This window comes from Hyla sarda, unplaced genomic scaffold (genome assembly GCF_029499605.1).
Source record: "Hyla sarda isolate aHylSar1 unplaced genomic scaffold, aHylSar1.hap1 scaffold_1713, whole genome shotgun sequence".
Taxonomy (NCBI): domain Eukaryota; kingdom Metazoa; phylum Chordata; class Amphibia; order Anura; family Hylidae; genus Hyla; species Hyla sarda.
Window position 1 is genome coordinate 1,826 of NW_026608353.1, and position 17,601 is coordinate 19,426.

Here is a 17,601-nt window from a genome sequence, read left to right on the forward strand (position 1 = left end):
GTGTGCTTGTGTGTGTGTTTCCTATGCAGATCCTAAGCCCAGTGTCACATGCAAGTAGGAGGAGTAAGAAGGGTTCCTGGCAAATCCGGGTTATGGATTGCATTTAAAAAGGCCCCGTGGGAGTGCAATGGGCCCCTGTCTTGCTGCTTAGCAATAATGGTATGGGTTTAGGTTCTGCTGTGTGTACTGGTGGTTGACTGCCCCCCAGCCTAGAGTGTGCATGGAAAATTGTCTGGCAGCCTCCCTGACAGCAAGCAGTGATAGTGCCCATGAAGGGGACCTTGTTGGGCCCGCCCCTTTCACGGTTATCGCTTCTCGGCCTTTTGGCTAAGATCAAGTGTAGTATCTGTTCTTATCAGTTTAATATCTGATACGTCCCCTATCTGGGGACCATATATTAAATGGATTTTTGAGAACGGGGGCCGATTTCGAAGCTTGCTTCCGTCGCCCTATGCATTGACCCGATATGGCAGTATCTTCGGGTACAGTGCACCACCCCCTTACAGGGTTAAAAAGAAAGATTCCTACTTTCATTGCTACCTGCTTGCTGGCTAGCCAGCTAGCCAGCCCTGTGGGCCTTGCTGCTGCTGCAGCCAAAAAACAAAAGGTGGTGCTGCTGCTGCTTCTGCTGCTTCTGCTTCTGCTTGTGTCTGGCCCCTGTTGGAGCGTCCAGGCACAGGACTTCTGCTGCTGCTGACTAAATGGCCTCCTTAATTGGATCATTTGAGTAGCCAGCACACCTGTGCAGGTAGGGCATGACATGATAGGCAGCTGCCTTGATAGCGGGTGGGTGCTGAATGTTCCTAATTGACAAAATAAGATTAATGCTTATGAAGAAATATAAAATCTCATCCCTTCCCCAATATCGCGCCACACCCCTACCCCTTAATTCCCTGGTTGAACGTGATGGACATATGTCTTTTTTCGACCGTACTAACTATGTAACTATGTAACATAACATGGGGGGGGGGGGGGGGGTCTCCTGGCTGTTCACACAGGTGTGTCATTGCTGTACATTGACCATGCATTGCTTCTGTGGTATTGCAAAGGCAAAGACAAATGCTTCCAGCCATCCATTGCACTAATGGATTGGTCATCAGCTGGCTGTCTATGTCCCGCATCAATATAGACCAAAGTACAGAGGGTTAGGCTATGCTATTGTGCACCTACCTGATGCATCAGAAGGTGCGAGGCCCTTGCTAAATTCTGTGCACAGACTTTGAGATCTATGCTTTAGACTGTATCTAAACCTGCTCCAACATGGACTGACATTCTGGCCTACTTTCAGCCGATGCGACTTGTCTGTCGCTGAACAGTCGCTTTTTATGTATTCAGCACCTATGTATAATGTTGTAAAAATGCTCTAGAAGCTAAAGTCGCAGAAATGTCACACATATTTGGCCTGCAACTTTCTGTGCGACAAATTCAGACAGGAAAAATCAGTATAAATCCTTAGAAAATTATCCCCCAGTGTCTCCATCTGCTGGCGGTATTGAATAAGCATTGCTGCACTGATGGGGTATGCATTAGACGAAAAAAAAGAAGAAAAAGAAGAATAATACGCCCAGAAAAGAGGCGAAAAGGAGAAAAACGTAAAAAAACGTGAAAAAAAAGTAAGAGGAAGAGAAGGGAAAAAAAGGTGGAAATGGGTTTAAAAGTGATTTCGGCGGAGAAATATATATATATATATATATATATATATATATATATATATATATATATATGCGCACACACACACATAGATATAAACGTATTCTCCGTTGAGATATTGCAGCCGCTGCTGTGTCCAGGCCCAGGAGCCTTAGCACTGTGCTGTGATGTCACTCAATACCACTGACATCACTAGGTGTAAACAACATCTCTCCTTTGCTGTGTATGTGACTATGGAGCTGTTTGGTGATGTCGTCTATTACGGCCTTCATAGAAGCAACAGGAGATTGTTGCATCCATCTTGAACCCTCAGAACTACAGTGCTATGATGTCACTCACTTCCACAGGCCTTGCAGAGTGTAAACAACAACAACCCAGCTTTGTTGTGTATGTAACCAAAGGGATTTGTGATGTCACCTAGAACCTTCACAGCAGCGACAGCTTTATGAGGAGCATCAGCACTGCTCTGCCTGAGCAGAACCATCACCGCCATAGGTTGTCAAATAACCCGGATTTAACCCACACAGGTAAGTCCAATGGGGTGCAGGCATGTCCTCTATGCTTACAGCTTCCCGTGGGTGTTGGTTTGATACCGTTTGGGGACAGCCAAGGAGGCATCTGCAGGCAACAAAGGTAGGTGTGTGCTTGTGTGTGTGTTTCCTATGCAGATCCTAAGCCCAGTGTCACATGCAAGTAGGAGGAGTAAGAAGGGTTCCTGGCAAATCCGGGTTATGGATTGCATTTAAAAAGGCCCCGTGGGAGTGCAATGGGCCCCTGTCTTGCTGCTTAGCAATAATGGTATGGGTTTAGGTTCTGCTGTGTGTACTGGTGGTTGACTGCCCCCCAGCCCAGAGTGTGCATGGAAAATTGTCTGGCAGCCTCCCTGACAGCAAGCAGTGATAGTGCCCATGAAGGGGACCTTGTTGGGCCCGCCCCTTTCACGGTTATCGCTTCTCGGCCTTTTGGCTAAGATCAAGTGTAGTATCTGTTCTTATCAGTTTAATATCTGATACGTCCCCTATCTGGGGACCATATATTAAATGGATTTTTGAGAACGGGGGCCGATTTCGAAGCTTGCTTCCGTCGCCCTATGCATTGACCCGATATGGCAGTATCTTCGGGTACAGTGCACCACCCCCTTACAGGGTTAAAAAGAAAGATTCCTACTTTCATTGCTACCTGCTTGCTGGCTAGCCAGCTAGCCAGCCCTGTGGGCCTTGCTGCTGCTGCAGCCAAAAAACAAAAGGTGGTGCTGCTGCTGCTTCTGCTGCTTCTGCTTCTGCTTGTGTCTGGCCCCTGTTGGAGCGTCCAGGCACAGGACTTCTGCTGCTGCTGACTAAATGGCCTCCTTAATTGGATCATTTGAGTAGCCAGCACACCTGTGCAGGTAGGGCATGACATGATAGGCAGCTGCCTTGATAGCGGGTGGGTGCTGAATGTTCCTAATTGACAAAATAAGATTAATGCTTATGAAGAAATATAAAATCTCATCCCTTCCCCAATATCGCGCCACACCCCTACCCCTTAATTCCCTGGTTGAACGTGATGGACATATGTCTTTTTTCGACCGTACTAACTATGTAACTATGTAACATAACATGGGGGGGGTCTCCTGGCTGTTCACACAGGTGTGTCATTGCTGTACATTGACCATGCATTGCTTCTGTGGTATTGCAAAGGCAAAGACAAATGCTTCCAGCCATCCATTGCACTAATGGATTGGTCATCAGCTGGCTGTCTATGTCCCGCATCAATATAGACCAAAGTACAGAGGGTTAGGCTATGCTATTGTGCACCTACCTGATGCATCAGAAGGTGCGAGGCCCTTGCTAAATTCTGTGCACAGACTTTGAGATCTATGCTTTAGACTGTATCTAAACCTGCTCCAACATGGACTGACATTCTGGCCTACTTTCAGCCGATGCGACTTGTCTGTCGCTGAACAGTCGCTTTTTATGTATTCAGCACCTATGTATAATGTTGTAAAAATGCTCTAGAAGCTAAAGTCGCAGAAATGTCACACATATTTGGCCTGCAACTTTCTGTGCGACAAATTCAGACAGGAAAAATCAGTATAAATCCTTAGAAAATTATCCCCCAGTGTCTCCATCTGCTGGCGGTATTGAATAAGCATTGCTGCACTGATGGGGTATGCATTAGACGAAAAAAAAGAAGAAAAAGAAGAATAATACGCCCAGAAAAGAGGCGAAAAGGAGAAAAACGTAAAAAAACGTGAAAAAAAAGTAAGAGGAAGAGAAGGGAAAAAAAGGTGGAAATGGGTTTAAAAGTGATTTCGGCGGAGAAATATATATATATATATATATATATATATATATATATATATATATATATATGCGCACACACACACATAGATATAAACGTATTCTCCGTTGAGATATTGCAGCCGCTGCTGTGTCCAGGCCCAGGAGCCTTAGCACTGTGCTGTGATGTCACTCAATACCACTGACATCACTAGGTGTAAACAACATCTCTCCTTTGCTGTGTATGTGACTATGGAGCTGTTTGGTGATGTCGTCTATTATGGCCTTCATAGAAGCAACAGGAGATTGTTGCATCCATCTTGAACCCTCAGAACTACAGTGCTATGATGTCACTCACTTCCACAGGCCTTGCAGAGTGTAAACAACAACAACCCAGCTTTGTTGTGTATGTAACCAAAGGGATTTGTGATGTCACCTAGAACCTTCACAGCAGCGACAGCTTTATGAGGAGCATCAGCACTGATCTGCCTGAGCAGAACCATCACCGCCATAGGTTGTCAAATAACCCGGATTTAACCCACACAGGTAAGTCCAATGGGGTGCAGGCATGTCCTCTATGCTTACAGCTTCCCGTGGGTGTTGGTTTGATACCGTTTGGGGACAGCCAAGGAGGCATCTGCAGGCAACAAAGGTAGGTGTGTGCTTGTGTGTGTGTTTCCTATGCAGATCCTAAGCCCAGTGTCACATGCAAGTAGGAGGAGTAAGAAGGGTTCCTGGCAAATCCGGGTTATGGATTGCATTTAAAAAGGCCCCGTGGGAGTGCAATGGGCCCCTGTCTTGCTGCTTAGCAATAATGGTATGGGTTTAGGTTCTGCTGTGTGTACTGGTGGTTGACTGCCCCCCAGCCCAGAGTGTGCATGGAAAATTGTCTGGCAGCCTCCCTGACAGCAAGCAGTGATAGTGCCCATGAAGGGGACCTTGTTGGGCCCGCCCCTTTCACGGTTATCGCTTCTCGGCCTTTTGGCTAAGATCAAGTGTAGTATCTGTTCTTATCAGTTTAATATCTGATACGTCCCCTATCTGGGGACCATATATTAAATGGATTTTTGAGAACGGGGGCCGATTTCGAAGCTTGCTTCCGTCGCCCTATGCATTGACCCGATATGGCAGTATCTTCGGGTACAGTGCACCACCCCCTTACAGGGTTAAAAAGAAAGATTCCTACTTTCATTGCTACCTGCTTGCTGGCTAGCCAGCTAGCCAGCCCTGTGGGCCTTGCTGCTGCTGCAGCCAAAAAACAAAAGGTGGTGCTGCTGCTGCTTCTGCTGCTTCTGCTTCTGCTTGTGTCTGGCCCCTGTTGGAGCGTCCAGGCACAGGACTTCTGCTGCTGCTGACTAAATGGCCTCCTTAATTGGATCATTTGAGTAGCCAGCACACCTGTGCAGGTAGGGCATGACATGATAGGCAGCTGCCTTGATAGCGGGTGGGTGCTGAATGTTCCTAATTGACAAAATAAGATTAATGCTTATGAAGAAATATAAAATCTCATCCCTTCCCCAATATCGCGCCACACCCCTACCCCTTAATTCCCTGGTTGAACGTGATGGACATATGTCTTTTTTCGACCGTACTAACTATGTAACTATGTAACATAACATGGGGGGTCTCCTGGCTGTTCACACAGGTGTGTCATTGCTGTACATTGACCATGCATTGCTTCTGTGGTATTGCAAAGGCAAAGACAAATGCTTCCAGCCATCCATTGCACTAATGGATTGGTCATCAGCTGGCTGTCTATGTCCCGCATCAATATAGACCAAAGTACAGAGGGTTAGGCTATGCTATTGTGCACCTACCTGATGCATCAGAAGGTGCGAGGCCCTTGCTAAATTCTGTGCACAGACTTTGAGATCTATGCTTTAGACTGTATCTAAACCTGCTCCAACATGGACTGACATTCTGGCCTACTTTCAGCCGATGCGACTTGTCTGTCGCTGAACAGTCGCTTTTTATGTATTCAGCACCTATGTATAATGTTGTAAAAATGCTCTAGAAGCTAAAGTCGCAGAAATGTCACACATATTTGGCCTGCAACTTTCTGTGCGACAAATTCAGACAGGAAAAATCAGTATAAATCCTTAGAAAATTATCCCCCAGTGTCTCCATCTGCTGGCGGTATTGAATAAGCATTGCTGCACTGATGGGGTATGCATTAGACGAAAAAAAAGAAGAAAAAGAAGAATAATACGCCCAGAAAAGAGGCGAAAAGGAGAAAAACGTAAAAAAACGTGAAAAAAAAGTAAGAGGAAGAGAAGGGAAAAAAAGGTGGAAATGGGTTTAAAAGTGATTTCGGCGGAGAAATATATATATATATATATATATATATATATATATATATATATATATATATATATATGCGCACACACACACATAGATATAAACGTATTCTCCGTTGAGATATTGCAGCCGCTGCTGTGTCCAGGCCCAGGAGCCTTAGCACTGTGCTGTGATGTCACTCAATACCACTGACATCACTAGGTGTAAACAACATCTCTCCTTTGCTGTGTATGTGACTATGGAGCTGTTTGGTGATGTCGTCTATTACGGCCTTCATAGAAGCAACAGGAGATTGTTGCATCCATCTTGAACCCTCAGAACTACAGTGCTATGATGTCACTCACTTCCACAGGCCTTGCAGAGTGTAAACAACAACAACCCAGCTTTGTTGTGTATGTAACCAAAGGGATTTGTGATGTCACCTAGAACCTTCACAGCAGCGACAGCTTTATGAGGAGCATCAGCACTGCTCTGCCTGAGCAGAACCATCACCGCCATAGGTTGTCAAATAACCCGGATTTAACCCACACAGGTAAGTCCAATGGGGTGCAGGCATGTCCTCTATGCTTACAGCTTCCCGTGGGTGTTGGTTTGATACCGTTTGGGGACAGCCAAGGAGGCATCTGCAGGCAACAAAGGTAGGTGTGTGCTTGTGTGTGTGTTTCCTATGCAGATCCTAAGCCCAGTGTCACATGCAAGTAGGAGGAGTAAGAAGGGTTCCTGGCAAATCCGGGTTATGGATTGCATTTAAAAAGGCCCCGTGGGAGTGCAATGGGCCCCTGTCTTGCTGCTTAGCAATAATGGTATGGGTTTAGGTTCTGCTGTGTGTACTGGTGGTTGACTGCCCCCCAGCCCAGAGTGTGCATGGAAAATTGTCTGGCAGCCTCCCTGACAGCAAGCAGTGATAGTGCCCATGAAGGGGACCTTGTTGGGCCCGCCCCTTTCACGGTTATCGCTTCTCGGCCTTTTGGCTAAGATCAAGTGTAGTATCTGTTCTTATCAGTTTAATATCTGATACGTCCCCTATCTGGGGACCATATATTAAATGGATTTTTGAGAACGGGGGCCGATTTCGAAGCTTGCTTCCGTCGCCCTATGCATTGACCCGATATGGCAGTATCTTCGGGTACAGTGCACCACCCCCTTACAGGGTTAAAAAGAAAGATTCCTACTTTCATTGCTACCTGCTTGCTGGCTAGCCAGCTAGCCAGCCCTGTGGGCCTTGCTGCTGCTGCAGCCAAAAAACAAAAGGTGGTGCTGCTGCTGCTTCTGCTGCTTCTGCTTCTGCTTGTGTCTGGCCCCTGTTGGAGCGTCCAGGCACAGGACTTCTGCTGCTGCTGACTAAATGGCCTCCTTAATTGGATCATTTGAGTAGCCAGCACACCTGTGCAGGTAGGGCATGACATGATAGGCAGCTGCCTTGATAGCGGGTGGGTGCTGAATGTTCCTAATTGACAAAATAAGATTAATGCTTATGAAGAAATATAAAATCTCATCCCTTCCCCAATATCGCGCCACACCCCTACCCCTTAATTCCCTGGTTGAACGTGATGGACATATGTCTTTTTTCGACCGTACTAACTATGTAACTATGTAACATAACATGGGGGGTCTCCTGGCTGTTCACACAGGTGTGTCATTGCTGTACATTGACCATGCATTGCTTCTGTGGTATTGCAAAGGCAAAGACAAATGCTTCCAGCCATCCATTGCACTAATGGATTGGTCATCAGCTGGCTGTCTATGTCCCGCATCAATATAGACCAAAGTACAGAGGGTTAGGCTATGCTATTGTGCACCTACCTGATGCATCAGAAGGTGCGAGGCCCTTGCTAAATTCTGTGCACAGACTTTGAGATCTATGCTTTAGACTGTATCTAAACCTGCTCCAACATGGACTGACATTCTGGCCTACTTTCAGCCGATGCGACTTGTCTGTCGCTGAACAGTCGCTTTTTATGTATTCAGCACCTATGTATAATGTTGTAAAAATGCTCTAGAAGCTAAAGTCGCAGAAATGTCACACATATTTGGCCTGCAACTTTCTGTGCGACAAATTCAGACAGGAAAAATCAGTATAAATCCTTAGAAAATTATCCCCCAGTGTCTCCATCTGCTGGCGGTATTGAATAAGCATTGCTGCACTGATGGGGTATGCATTAGACGAAAAAAAAGAAGAAAAAGAAGAATAATACGCCCAGAAAAGAGGCGAAAAGGAGAAAAACGTAAAAAAACGTGAAAAAAAAGTAAGAGGAAGAGAAGGGAAAAAAAGGTGGAAATGGGTTTAAAAGTGATTTCGGCGGAGAAATATATATATATATATATATATATATATATATATATATATATATGCGCACACACACACATAGATATAAACGTATTCTCCGTTGAGATACTGCAGCCGCTGCTGTGTCCAGGCCCAGGAGCCTTAGCACTGTGCTGTGATGTCACTCAATACCACTGACATCACTAGGTGTAAACAACATCTCTCCTTTGCTGTGTATGTGACTATGGAGCTGTTTGGTGATGTCGTCTATTACGGCCTTCATAGAAGCAACAGGAGATTGTTGCATCCATCTTGAACCCTCAGAACTACAGTGCTATGATGTCACTCACTTCCACAGGCCTTGCAGAGTGTAAACAACAACAACCCAGCTTTGTTGTGTATGTAACCAAAGGGATTTGTGATGTCACCTAGAACCTTCACAGCAGCGACAGCTTTATGAGGAGCATCAGCACTGCTCTGCCTGAGCAGAACCATCACCGCCATAGGTTGTCAAATAACCCGGATTTAACCCACACAGGTAAGTCCAATGGGGTGCAGGCATGTCCTCTATGCTTACAGCTTCCCGTGGGTGTTGGTTTGATACCGTTTGGGGACAGCCAAGGAGGCATCTGCAGGCAACAAAGGTAGGTGTGTGCTTGTGTGTGTGTTTCCTATGCAGATCCTAAGCCCAGTGTCACATGCAAGTAGGAGGAGTAAGAAGGGTTCCTGGCAAATCCGGGTTATGGATTGCATTTAAAAAGGCCCCGTGGGAGTGCAATGGGCCCCTGTCTTGCTGCTTAGCAATAATGGTATGGGTTTAGGTTCTGCTGTGTGTACTGGTGGTTGACTGCCCCCCAGCCCAGAGTGTGCATGGAAAATTGTCTGGCAGCCTCCCTGACAGCAAGCAGTGATAGTGCCCATGAAGGGGACCTTGTTGGGCCCGCCCCTTTCACGGTTATCGCTTCTCGGCCTTTTGGCTAAGATCAAGTGTAGTATCTGTTCTTATCAGTTTAATATCTGATACGTCCCCTATCTGGGGACCATATATTAAATGGATTTTTGAGAACGGGGGCCGATTTCGAAGCTTGCTTCCGTCGCCCTATGCATTGACCCGATATGGCAGTATCTTCGGGTACAGTGCACCACCCCCTTACAGGGTTAAAAAGAAAGATTCCTACTTTCATTGCTACCTGCTTGCTGGCTAGCCAGCTAGCCAGCCCTGTGGGCCTTGCTGCTGCTGCAGCCAAAAAACAAAAGGTGGTGCTGCTGCTGCTTCTGCTGCTTCTGCTTCTGCTTGTGTCTGGCCCTGTTGGAGCGTCCAGGCACAGGACTTCTGCTGCTGCTGACTAAATGGCCTCCTTAATTGGATCATTTGAGTAGCCAGCACACCTGTGCAGGTAGGGCATGACATGATAGGCAGCTGCCTTGATAGCGGGTGGGTGCTGAATGTTCCTAATTGACAAAATAAGATTAATGCTTATGAAGAAATATAAAATCTCATCCCTTCCCCAATATCGCGCCACACCCCTACCCCTTAATTCCCTGGTTGAACGTGATGGACATATGTCTTTTTTCGACCGTACTAACTATGTAACTATGTAACATAACATGGTGGGGGGGGGGGGGGGGGGGGGTCTCCAGGCTGTTCACACAGGTGTGTCATTGCTGTACATTGACCATGCATTGCTTCTGTGGTATTGCAAAGGCAAAGGACAAATGCTTCCAGCCATCCATTGCACTAATGGATTGGTCATCAGCTGGCTGTCTATGTCCCGCATCAATATAGACCAAAGTACAGAGGGTTAGGCTATGCTATTGTGCACCCTACCTGATGCATCAGAAGGTGCGAGGCCCTTGCTAAATTCTGTGCACAGACTTTGAGATCTATGCTTTAGACTGTATCTAAACCTGCTCCAACATGGACTGACATTCTGGCCTACTTTCAGCCGATGCGACTTGTCTGTCGCTGAACAGTCGCTTTTTATGTATTCAGCACCTATGTATAATGTTGTAAAAATGCTCTAGAAGCTAAAGTCGCAGAAATGTCACACATATTTGGCCTGCAACTTTCTGTGCGACAAATTCAGACAGGAAAAATCAGTATAATCCTTAGAAAATTATCCCCCAGTGTCTCATCTGCTGGCGGTATTGAATAAGCATTGCTGCACTGATGGGGTATGCATTAGACGAAAAAAAAGAAGAAAAAGAAGAATAATACGCCCAGAAAAGAGGCGAAAAGGAGAAAAACGTAAAAAACGTGAAAAAAAAGTAAGAGGAAGAGAAGGGAAAAAAAGGTGGAAATGGGTTTAAAAGTGATTTCGGCGGAGAAATATATATATTATATTTATATATATATATATATATATATATATATATATATATATATATATATATATATGTCGCACACACACACATAGATATAAACGTATTCTCCGTTGAGATATTGCAGCCGCTGCTGTGTCCAGGCCCAGGAGCCTTAGCACTGTGCTGTGATGTCACTCAATACCACTGACATCACTAGGTGTAAACAACATCTCTCCTTTGCTGTGTATGTGACTATGGAGCTGTTTGGTGATGTCCGTCTATTACGGCCTTCATAGAAGCAACAGGAGATTGTTGCATCCATCTTGAACCCTCAGAACTACAGTGCTATGATGTCACTCACTTCCACAGGCCTTGCAGAGTGTAAACAACAACAACCCAGCTTTGTTGTGTATGTAACCAAAGGGATTTGTGATGTCACCTAGAACCTTCACAGCAGCGACAGCTTTATGAGGAGCATCAGCACTGCTCTGCCTGAGCAGAACCATCACCGCCATAGGTTGTCAAATAACCCGGATTTAACCCACACAGGTAAGTCCAATGGGGTGCAGGCATGTCCTCTATGCTTACAGCTTCCGTGGGTGTTGGTTTGATACCGTTTGGGGACAGCCAAGGAGGCATCTGCAGGCAACAAAGGTAGGTGTGTGCTTGTGTGTGTGTTTCCTATGCAGATCCTAAGCCCAGTGTCACATGCAAGTAGGAGGAGTAAGAAGGGTTCCTGGCAAATCCGGGTTATGGATTGCATTTAAAAAGGCCCCGTGGGAGTGCAATGGGCCCCTGTCTTGCTGCTTAGCAATAATGGTATGGGTTTAGGTTCTGCTATGTGTACTGGTGGTTGACTGCCCCCCAGCCCAGAGTGTGCATGGAAAATTGTCTGGCAGCCTCCCTGACAGCAAGCAAGTGATAGTGCCCATGAAGGGGACCTTGTTGGGCCCCGCCCCTTTCACGGTTATCGCTTCTCGGCCTTTTGGCTAAGATCAAGTGTAGTATCTGTTCTTATCAGTTTAATATCTGATACGTCCCCTATCTGGGGACCATATATTAAATGGATTTTTGAGAACGGGGGCCGATTTCGAAGCTTGCTTCCGTCGCCCTATGCATTGACCCGATATGGCAGTATCTTCGGGTACAGTGCACCACCCCCTGTACAGGGTTAAAAGAAAGATTCCTACTTTCATTGCTACCTGCTTGCTGGCTAGCCAGCTAGCCAGCCCTGTGGGCCTTGCTGCTGCTGCAGCCAAAAAACAAAAGGTGGTGCTGCTGCTGCTTCTGCTGCTTCTGCTTCTGCTTGTGTCTGGCCCATGTTGGAGCGTCCAGGCACAGGACTTCTGCTGCTGCTGACTAAATGGCCTCCTTAATTGGATCATTTGAGTAGCCCACACCTGTGCAGGTAGGGCATGACATGATAGGCAGCTGCCTTGATAGCGGGTGGGTGCTGAATGTTCCTAATTGACAAAATAAGATTAATGCTTATGAAGAAATATAAAATCTCATCCCTTCCCCAATATCGCGCCACACCCCTACCCCTTAATTCCCTGGTTGAACGTGATGGACATATGTCTTTTTTCGACCGTACTAACTATGTAACTATGTAACATAACATGGGGGGGGGGGGGGGGGTCTCCTGGCTGTTCACACAGGTGTGTCATTGCTGTACATTGACCATGCATTGCTTCTGTGGTATTGCAAAGGCAAAGACAAATGCTTCCAGCCATCCATTGCACTAATGGATTGGTCATCAGCTGGCTGTCTATGTCCCGCATCAATATAGACCAAAGTACAGAGGGTTAGGCTATGCTATTGTGCACCTACCTGATGCATCAGAAGGTGCGAGGCCCTTGCTAAATTCTGTGCACAGACTTTGAGATCTATGCTTTAGACTGTATCTAAACCTGCTCCAACATGGACTGACATTCTGGCCTACTTTCAGCCGATGCGACTTGTCTGTCGCTGAACAGTCGCTTTTTATGTATTCAGCACCTATGTATAATGTTGTAAAAATGCTCTAGAAGCTAAAGTCGCAGAAATGTCACACATATTTGGCCTGCAACTTTCTGTGCGACAAATTCAGACAGGAAAAATCAGTATAAATCCTTAGAAAATTATCCCCCAGTGTCTCCATCTGCTGGCGGTATTGAATAAGCATTGCTGCACTGATGGGGTATGCATTAGACGAAAAAAAAGAAGAAAAAGAAGAATAATACGCCCAGAAAAGAGGCGAAAAGGAGAAAAACGTAAAAAAACGTGAAAAAAAAGTAAGAGGAAGAGAAGGGAAAAAAAGGTGGAAATGGGTTTAAAAGTGATTTCGGCGGAGAAATATATATATATATATATATATATATATATATATATATATATATATGCGCACACACACACATAGATATAAACGTATTCTCCGTTGAGATATTGCAGCCGCTGCTGTGTCCAGGCCCAGGAGCCTTAGCACTGTGCTGTGATGTCACTCAATACCACTGACATCACTAGGTGTAAACAACATCTCTCCTTTGCTGTGTATGTGACTATGGAGCTGTTTGGTGATGTCGTCTATTACGGCCTTCATAGAAGCAACAGGAGATTGTTGCATCCATCTTGAACCCTCAGAACTACAGTGCTATGATGTCACTCACTTCCACAGGCCTTGCAGAGTGTAAACAACAACAACCCAGCTTTGTTGTGTATGTAACCAAAGGGATTTGTGATGTCACCTAGAACCTTCACAGCAGCGACAGCTTTATGAGGAGCATCAGCACTGCTCTGCCTGAGCAGAACCATCACCGCCATAGGTTGTCAAATAACCCGGATTTAACCCACACAGGTAAGTCCAATGGGGTGCAGGCATGTCCTCTATGCTTACAGCTTCCCGTGGGTGTTGGTTTGATACCGTTTGGGGACAGCCAAGGAGGCATCTGCAGGCAACAAAGGTAGGTGTGTGCTTGTGTGTGTGTTTCCTATGCAGATCCTAAGCCCAGTGTCACATGCAAGTAGGAGGAGTAAGAAGGGTTCCTGGCAAATCCGGGTTATGGATTGCATTTAAAAAGGCCCCGTGGGAGTGCAATGGGCCCCTGTCTTGCTGCTTAGCAATAATGGTATGGGTTTAGGTTCTGCTGTGTGTACTGGTGGTTGACTGCCCCCCAGCCCAGAGTGTGCATGGAAAATTGTCTGGCAGCCTCCCTGACAGCAAGCAGTGATAGTGCCCATGAAGGGGACCTTGTTGGGCCCGCCCCTTTCACGGTTATCGCTTCTCGGCCTTTTGGCTAAGATCAAGTGTAGTATCTGTTCTTATCAGTTTAATATCTGATACGTCCCCTATCTGGGGACCATATATTAAATGGATTTTTGAGAACGGGGGCCGATTTCGAAGCTTGCTTCCGTCGCCCTATGCATTGACCCGATATGGCAGTATCTTCGGGTACAGTGCACCACCCCCTTACAGGGTTAAAAAGAAAGATTCCTACTTTCATTGCTACCTGCTTGCTGGCTAGCCAGCTAGCCAGCCCTGTGGGCCTTGCTGCTGCTGCAGCCAAAAAACAAAAGGTGGTGCTGCTGCTGCTTCTGCTGCTTCTGCTTGTGTCTGGCCCCTGTTGGAGCGTCCAGGCACAGGACTTCTGCTGCTGCTGACTAAATGGCCTCCTTAATTGGATCATTTGAGTAGCCAGCACACCTGTGCAGGTAGGGCATGACATGATAGGCAGCTGCCTTGATAGCGGGTGGGTGCTGAATGTTCCTAATTGACAAAATAAGATTAATGCTTATGAAGAAATATAAAATCTCATCCCTTCCCCAATATCGCGCCACACCCCTACCCCTTAATTCCCTGGTTGAACGTGATGGACATATGTCTTTTTTCGACCGTACTAACTATGTAACTATGTAACATAACATGGGGGGGGGGGGGGGGGTCTCCTGGCTGTTCACACAGGTGTGTCATTGCTGTACATTGACCATGCATTGCTTCTGTGGTATTGCAAAGGCAAAGACAAATGCTTCCAGCCATCCATTGCACTAATGGATTGGTCATCAGCTGGCTGTCTATGTCCCGCATCAATATAGACCAAAGTACAGAGGGTTAGGCTATGCTATTGTGCACCTACCTGATGCATCAGAAGGTGCGAGGCCCTTGCTAAATTCTGTGCACAGACTTTGAGATCTATGCTTTAGACTGTATCTAAACCTGCTCCAACATGGACTGACATTCTGGCCTACTTTCAGCCGATGCGACTTGTCTGTCGCTGAACAGTCGCTTTTTATGTATTCAGCACCTATGTATAATGTTGTAAAAATGCTCTAGAAGCTAAAGTCGCAGAAATGTCACACATATTTGGCCTGCAACTTTCTGTGCGACAAATTCAGACAGGAAAAATCAGTATAAATCCTTAGAAAATTATCCCCCAGTGTCTCCATCTGCTGGCGGTATTGAATAAGCATTGCTGCACTGATGGGGTATGCATTAGACGAAAAAAAAGAAGAAAAAGAAGAATAATACGCCCAGAAAAGAGGCGAAAAGGAGAAAAACGTAAAAAAACGTGAAAAAAAAGTAAGAGGAAGAGAAGGGAAAAAAAGGTGGAAATGGGTTTAAAAGTGATTTCGGCGGAGAAATATATATATATATATATATATATATATATATATATATATATATATGCGCACACACACACATAGATATAAACGTATTCTCCGTTGAGATATTGCAGCCGCTGCTGTGTCCAGGCCCAGGAGCCTTAGCACTGTGCTGTGATGTCACTCAATACCACTGACATCACTAGGTGTAAACAACATCTCTCCTTTGCTGTGTATGTGACTATGGAGCTGTTTGGTGATGTCGTCTATTACGGCCTTCATAGAAGCAACAGGAGATTGTTGCATCCATCTTGAACCCTCAGAACTACAGTGCTATGATGTCACTCACTTCCACAGGCCTTGCAGAGTGTAAACAACAACAACCCAGCTTTGTTGTGTATGTAACCAAAGGGATTTGTGATGTCACCTAGAACCTTCACAGCAGCGACAGCTTTATGAGGAGCATCAGCACTGCTCTGCCTGAGCAGAACCATCACCGCCATAGGTTGTCAAATAACCCGGATTTAACCCACACAGGTAAGTCCAATGGGGTGCAGGCATGTCCTCTATGCTTACAGCTTCCCGTGGGTGTTGGTTTGATACCGTTTGGGGACAGCCAAGGAGGCATCTGCAGGCAACAAAGGTAGGTGTGTGCTTGTGTGTGTGTTTCCTATGCAGATCCTAAGCCCAGTGTCACATGCAAGTAGGAGGAGTAAGAAGGGTTCCTGGCAAATCCGGGTTATGGATTGCATTTAAAAAGGCCCCGTGGGAGTGCAATGGGCCCCTGTCTTGCTGCTTAGCAATAATGGTATGGGTTTAGGTTCTGCTGTGTGTACTGGTGGTTGACTGCCCCCCAGCCCAGAGTGTGCATGGAAAATTGTCTGGCAGCCTCCCTGACAGCAAGCAGTGATAGTGCCCATGAAGGGGACCTTGTTGGGCCCGCCCCTTTCACGGTTATCGCTTCTCGGCCTTTTGGCTAAGATCAAGTGTAGTATCTGTTCTTATCAGTTTAATATCTGATACGTCCCCTATCTGGGGACCATATATTAAATGGATTTTTGAGAACGGGGGCCGATTTCGAAGCTTGCTTCCGTCGCCCTATGCATTGACCCGATATGGCAGTATCTTCGGGTACAGTGCACCACCCCCTTACAGGGTTAAAAAGAAAGATTCCTACTTTCATTTCTACTTGCTTGCTGGCTAGCCAGCTAGCCAGCCCTGTGGGCCTTGCTGCTGCTGCAGCCAAAAAACAAAAGGTGGTGCTGCTGCTGCTTCTGCTGCTTCTGCTTGTGTCTGGCCCCTGTTGGAGCGTCCAGGCACAGGACTTCTGCTGCTGCTGACTAAATGGCCTCCTTAATTGGATCATTTGAGTAGCCAGCACACCTGTGCAGGTAGGGCATGACATGATAGGCAGCTGCCTTGATAGCGGGTGGGTGCTGAATGTTCCTAATTGACAAAATAAGATTAATGCTTATGAAGAAATATAAAATCTCATCCCTTCCCCAATATCGCGCCACACCCCTACCCCTTAATTCCCTGGTTGAACGTGATGGACATATGTCTTTTTTCGACCGTACTAACTATGTAACTATGTAACATAACATGGGGGGGGGGGGGGGGGGTCTCCTGGCTGTTCACACAGGTGTGTCATTGCTGTACATTGACCATGCATTGCTTCTGTGGTATTGCAAAGGCAAAGACAAATGCTTCCAGCCATCCATTGCACTAATGGATTGGTCATCAGCTGGCTGTCTATGTCCCGCATCAATATAGACCAAAGTACAGAGGGTTAGGCTATGCTATTGTGCACCTACCTGATGCATCAGAAGGTGCGAGGCCCTTGCTAAATTCTGTGCACAGACTTTGAGATCTATGCTTTAGACTGTATCTAAACCTGCTCCAACATGGACTGACATTCTGGCCTACTTTCAGCCGATGCGACTTGTCTGTCGCTGAACAGTCGCTTTTTATGTATTCAGCACCTATGTATAATGTTGTAAAAATGCTCTAGAAGCTAAAGTCGCAGAAATGTCACACATATTTGGCCTGCAACTTTCTGTGCGACAAATTCAGACAGGAAAAATCAGTATAAATCCTTAGAAAATTATCCCCCAGTGTCTCCATCTGCTGGCGGTATTGAATAAGCATTGCTGCACTGATGGGGTATGCATTAGACGAAAAAAAAGAAGAAAAAGAAGAATAATACGCCCAGAAAAGAGGCGAAAAGGAGAAAAACGTAAAAAAACG

The 17,601-nt window shown here is 46.1% G+C and overlaps 8 non-coding genes across 8 annotated transcripts; all 8 read left to right on the forward strand.

Annotated features, from left to right (window-relative positions):
- Positions 1-307: 307 nt before the first annotated feature.
- Positions 308-498, forward strand: LOC130312305 (U2 spliceosomal RNA). Its single transcript, XR_008860437.1, has one exon. It is a non-coding gene; the product is annotated as a U2 spliceosomal RNA (small nuclear RNA).
- A 2,098-nt stretch (positions 499-2,596) lies between these two features.
- Positions 2,597-2,787, forward strand: LOC130312317 (U2 spliceosomal RNA). Its single transcript, XR_008860449.1, has one exon. It is a non-coding gene; the product is annotated as a U2 spliceosomal RNA (small nuclear RNA).
- A 2,089-nt stretch (positions 2,788-4,876) lies between these two features.
- Positions 4,877-5,067, forward strand: LOC130312329 (U2 spliceosomal RNA). The gene has a single exon (XR_008860462.1). It is a non-coding gene; the product is annotated as a U2 spliceosomal RNA (small nuclear RNA).
- Positions 5,068-7,160: 2,093 nt separating this feature from the next.
- On the forward strand, positions 7,161-7,351 carry LOC130312337 (U2 spliceosomal RNA). Its single transcript, XR_008860467.1, has one exon. It is a non-coding gene; the product is annotated as a U2 spliceosomal RNA (small nuclear RNA).
- Positions 7,352-9,432: 2,081 nt separating this feature from the next.
- Positions 9,433-9,623, forward strand: LOC130312338 (U2 spliceosomal RNA). Its single transcript, XR_008860468.1, has one exon. It is a non-coding gene; the product is annotated as a U2 spliceosomal RNA (small nuclear RNA).
- A 2,125-nt stretch (positions 9,624-11,748) lies between these two features.
- On the forward strand, positions 11,749-11,939 carry LOC130312331 (U2 spliceosomal RNA). The gene has a single exon (XR_008860464.1). It is a non-coding gene; the product is annotated as a U2 spliceosomal RNA (small nuclear RNA).
- Positions 11,940-14,031: 2,092 nt separating this feature from the next.
- On the forward strand, positions 14,032-14,222 carry LOC130312306 (U2 spliceosomal RNA). The gene has a single exon (XR_008860438.1). It is a non-coding gene; the product is annotated as a U2 spliceosomal RNA (small nuclear RNA).
- A 2,088-nt stretch (positions 14,223-16,310) lies between these two features.
- On the forward strand, positions 16,311-16,501 carry LOC130312308 (U2 spliceosomal RNA). Its single transcript, XR_008860439.1, has one exon. It is a non-coding gene; the product is annotated as a U2 spliceosomal RNA (small nuclear RNA).
- Positions 16,502-17,601: the final 1,100 nt, after the last annotated feature.